Here is a 5,116-nt window from a genome sequence, read left to right as displayed (position 1 = left end):
GGCTGCCGCCGCGCTGCGCTTCCTGCCCGCGGCGCCCTCCTCTGCCTCCCTCCCGCCCCGCCCCGCATCACATCACCCCCATTTCCTCCGGTCCCCGCCCCAGGCAGGCGGCGACGGCCACGGTCGGTCGCGGTCGCTTACGAAACCGGCTGCACCGTCTAAGGGCGCAGGGTGGCAGGGACCCGCCTTGGGGAGGAGCGCCGCCCGCTGCCCCAGCACCCTGGGCTGTCTGTTCCTGGAGCCTCCCCAGATCGGAGGAATCCGGTGTCCTCCGGTCCGGGAGAGGTTTCTTAGGTTATCTCACTTTTGCTTCCAAAAAAATCTGACCCAAGCATCCCTGGAAAATTCCTGACCAACTTCTGAAAGTCTATTCAGCGAGCCTGGAAGTAGCATTGCTTGTTCCGACATCTGAAACAGAATGTGAATGTGCAGTGCTGACTGTCCCTTGAGTGAGGGGGCCTTTGCCCAATTGCCTCTCTAGACATCTATCTTCAGGAGTTCCCAAACTTTTCTCTAGTTTCCCTTTGATTCTTACACTGATATATAATCATATCTATCGTGTTTATGGCAAGCCTGCACCACACTACCTGCCTGATACCCTGAGAGGTGCTTTATCTGTTGTTAGGGCTTAAGTCTAATCACCCCTTAGGTCCTGTGTCCAGAGGTAGGGTGTTCAGAAGGTGCCTGGGTTGCTTATGAAATTGGCTGCACAATCTAAGGGAGCAAGGATGGCAGGGACCCGCCTTGGGGAGGAGCACCGGCTGCTGCCACAACACCCTGGTGAGCTGAAATTTGATGGCATTATGGAGAGGCAGTGGGAGTATAGGAAGTGGGGCTTAGCTGAAGGGTTGTGGAGCCATGAGCTTATGGACTGTATCTGATCCCTGGTCCCTTCCTGCCTGGCTCTTTCTCACTCCATCCTTCCGGGCTGCCATAAAGTGAGCCATCTTCCCCTTCCTCACGCTTCTGCCAGTATGTTTCTGCCTCAGAGGCCTCCTGCCTGGAGCCAGCCAGCCAGCCTTGGGATGAACCCTCAATACCATGAGCTGGGGGCTGGGGATTTAGCTCAGTGCTAAATCCCTTGCACCTGGCAAGTGCAAGGTCGCGAGTTCGATTCCTGGTACCGGAAGAAAAACAAAACAAAACAAAATACCACGAGCCAAAATAAACGCTCCTCCTTAAGCTGATTTTCTCAGTGTGTTGTCACAGCGATGCAAGGCCAAGTCACACACCTGTGTTGCCCCTCATTTTCACAACACTCCCAAATGCACGATCCCCTCATTTGCCGTGTGGGGGGCTGAGCTCTGTGGCAGCCACTTGTCCACAGGTAGAACTCAAGATATGAAGGCAGCCACCCACCCCTGAGCAGGTGGGCTCCTGTCCCCACTGAAACATCTTTGAGAATTCTCTGTACCCCCAGGTAACTGAAGTCGCCCACAGTATGCCCTCACGGTGGCATCTGGTGGTCCTGAGGGTTCACCGGGTGCTGTTGCTCAGCCTGGCCCCATGTACTGGATTGCAAACTCCTCCAAAGCAGCACAGGCGTTGTCTTCCTCTGAGCTAGCCACTGGTCACGCAAGGCACCACGGTTGGCACTTAGTAAGCATCCAGGGAATGCTTATTGAGTAAACAAGTGACACCCAAATCCTTAGGTTTTTAGGCCTAGGCTGCATAAAAAATATATTGTTTTGAAATGTGTACCTAATTTGCATCAATGTGTCTATTCTTAAGCCGCTTAAAAGCTGAGCGCATAGTTAATTTTGCCACCTGAGCAGATTGACACCCTACAATTACGGTATACATAGTTTAAAAATCTATACATGAACACCACACTGCCCAGAGAGTATAATCCTGTGCCACCGATATGGAGGGAGAAAAGCAGAAGACTTGGATCTTTTTCTACCGGTGTCGTGATGTGGATCCCACATCCCACCCCATGCCCTTGCCTGCTGTTGTCACCTGGCAAAAGTCACCCCATTTCTTTGGAGTATTTGGGCAACTGGAAAAGTGGATCGTTGCAAGTTTTCTGAGTTTTCAGTATGCACTCGTGACATGTGTGGGCCATGGCGGTCTGTGTGAGGGTTACTAATATGGAAACTGGGAAGACACAGATGAGGAAGCAGAGAGAAGGGCCTTTCTCACATGACGATCTGTGGCCAGATCAGCTAAGTGGGTTTGTTTGGTCCACTATGCCAGATAAGAGGGCTATCTGGGGGTGGAGGAGGGAAAGACGTAGAAACCATCATTTCAGAGACACTTGGAAGTCACCCGACATTTTCATGGTGAGTTTCGGTTCACGTGCATCTCAGCTCAGGCCCTCCTTCGAGGACTTCTTACCTAGACCTTCATAAGGCGTGGGGTCTTGGGCCAGTTTTTCAGTCTCCAAGAACTTCAGTTTCTTCATCTGTTAAGAATGGAGTAGGGGTAACAATAGATATTTCAAAGTCCATTTTTTGAAAATTAACTGACTTAGTATTTGCAACACACCCAGCTCTATATGCAATATAAAATATGTGCTCAGGGCCAGGGATATAGCTCAGGGGCACAAGCACCTGCTTGGCAATTGTGAGGTCCTGGGTTCAATTCTAGGTACCAAAAAAAAAAAAGAAAGAAAGAAAGAAGCCGGGCATAGTGGTGCATGCCTGTAATCCCAGCACTCGGGAGGCTGAGGCAGGAGGATTGCTGTGAGTTCGAGACCATCCTGGGCTACAAAGTGAGCTCAAGGCCATCCTGAACTGCATAGGGAGACCCTGTCTCAAAAAGACAAAAAATTTAAAAAATAATAAAATAAGAAAGAAATATGTGCTCAATAGATGAGACAATTTAAAAAAATCATCACTCCATTTAATCTCCACAGAAGTCTTATGTTATGGTTTGGATTTAGGAGTCCCTCTAAAATTCACATGTTGAAGGCCTGGTGAAGGCCCTGGGTAGTAGTCAGAGGTGGGGCTTTGGGATGTAGCTCCTGAGAGTGCTGATCTCATTAATCAGTTAATTCACTTATAGGCTCATAATCAGGTAGACCATTGGGAGGCGGTGCAGTCTGTAGGAGGTGGGGTCTAGTTGGAGAAAGTAAGTCACTGGAGGTTGTGCCCTGGAAGGATGTAGCTTGTTCTAAGCCCCCTTCTCAAGCTCTCTTTGCTTCCTGACGGCTGTGAGGTGAGCCAGTTCTTTTCCACACATTCCTGACACTATGATATTCTGCTCTACCTCAGGCACAGGGTAATGGAGCCAGGGAACCATGGACTGTAACCTTTGAAATCATTAGCCCAAGCAAACCTTTCCTCTTTTTACTTATTTTCTCAGGTATTTTGTCACAGCAACAGAAAGCTGGTGAACATACCCTGTAAAGTCTGTTTAGACCCAGACTCTATTCCAAGTTCACGTTTTCTTGCTTTATACCCAGATTTGATGACTCACAAACTAGTTGAGGAAACTGACTTAGAAATAAAAAAAAAAAACTTCAAATGAACTAGGACATTCATGTGACTCATTTAATAATTCCAGCGTGGCACCCTTTGGTATGGATTTCTGATTGATTGTCAGTAGTGGGGTTAGGTTTCTAGGGATTCACACAAAGTTCACTTGGAGAGCAATGACAAATACTTTTAAGACAACTTCAAGGGGCTTCCAGAAAATAATCATCTTTCACTTACCTGTAAGAATTAAGATTTTTTCCCACTATAGAAATCTCTTAAGGGGGAAAGGGGTAAAATTTTAGGTATTTGTAGTTACCTCCAGGTTGTATAAGTAATTATATATTGTGTTGTTTTAAGTTAATGGGTTATGACTTGCTAAAGCTTAGGTTTCAGTTATTTTTTTTTAAGAGTAGGAAAATTTACTGGAGACCAGCAGTGGGGAACGAGGAATAGGAATAGCTCCTGAGACAGGAGGGGTCCCGAATGGGTTGACCTCAATTATCTTTTGACCAAACTATATTCTAAAATAAGGACAAACTGGAAGGAAATCTTTGCTAGCTGTGGGAGACAGGGCTACGTGATCAGCCCCAGAAACTGAGGCCCTGTGGCCCTTTCCTGGGGACAGGAGAGGAGGTGAAAGGCTGCCCCCTCCCGTGTTTGTGTGCAGGAAAGACGACATTCACAATACCCCAGGGCAGAGCAACATCACCCAAGGGCTAGACAAAGAAAATTACCCCTCTGGGTGTGAGATTGTCATGATTCCTTGGTCATCATTTACAATTTCTTGAACCGTGGATTGTGTGATCGCTACATCGCCTTGTTTTACTAATAAAAATGGAACTTTCTAGACTCCCAGCGCTCTTGCCCTCTTGAGGCAGGAACCCATATCCCCCTTGCTTGGAAATTTGTCTCTTTCTTTTTATTCCTTGTCCTACCCCTAGGTTAGCTTGCAGGCTGGCTCCTGCAGCTGGATGCTGAAAGAAGGAAGGTAACGTCAGTGGAGTACGTGCCATTTTTTCAAGGTGTTTTCACACATTTGTCTCTTTATCAGTTCACCCAAATATTTACTGGTGCTTGCCGTGTACCAAGCACTGGACAGAGTGACCCATAATTTGGAATATGTATTTCTCTCGGGGTCTGTAGGAAAGTGGATACTGGGAACCAGCGAGTGAGCCAGAAGCTGTCAGACAAGCAAGAAATGTCCCTAGAATAAGAAGAAATAAGCTCCAGCCACCATGCACAATAACCAGGTTGATTATTCTATTGGGCTGGGAGACTTCAAAAGGCCCTGGAGAAGAGCTGATCACCTAAATCTGGTCCCCTATCTCTGGGATGATAAAGGCCCTGGGAGACCTACTAATTTTACTCATGCCAAGAAGTGTTCAGTGTGAACTGAGTGATGCATTATTTATTGCTACCCCCAGGCTCTGTAAACAGTACAAACACAGGACAGAGAAGGTTGAATTCTAGCAAATGTGTTTAAGACAAGAAGTGGTTAGGGCAGGAGAAGGTATCCTATCCTACTATTTATTTATGGGTTAGACTTTCTACTGTGTTCTTCTGTTTTGTTTTATTGTCTTTTTTTTTTTTTTGAGACAGGGTCTTGCTGTGTAATTTGGGCTGGCCTGGAACTCAGTATGTAGCCAAGGCTGGCCTCAAACTAGCGGTGATCCTCCTGCCTCAGCTTCCCGAGTGCT

The 5,116-nt window shown here is 47.3% G+C and overlaps 1 protein-coding gene across 1 annotated transcript in view; it reads right to left on the bottom strand.

The window, feature by feature from the left end:
* Hpse (heparanase) overlaps positions 1 to 154 on the bottom strand; it is a gene marked incomplete in the record, with an annotated part of 26,929 nt that extends 26,775 nt beyond the window's left edge. Inside the window, 1 exon segment of the mRNA XM_013502790.1 lies at positions 1 to 154.
* Between the last annotated feature and the right edge of the window lie 4,962 nt (positions 155 to 5,116).

Source organism: Chinchilla lanigera, unplaced genomic scaffold (genome assembly GCF_000276665.1).
Source record: "Chinchilla lanigera isolate Chin_1 unplaced genomic scaffold, ChiLan1.0 scaffold00073, whole genome shotgun sequence".
NCBI classification, from domain to species: Eukaryota; Metazoa; Chordata; class Mammalia; order Rodentia; family Chinchillidae; genus Chinchilla; species Chinchilla lanigera.
The sequence above is the reverse complement of the archived record's forward strand: the minus strand, read 5'-3'. Positions and strand labels throughout refer to the sequence as shown.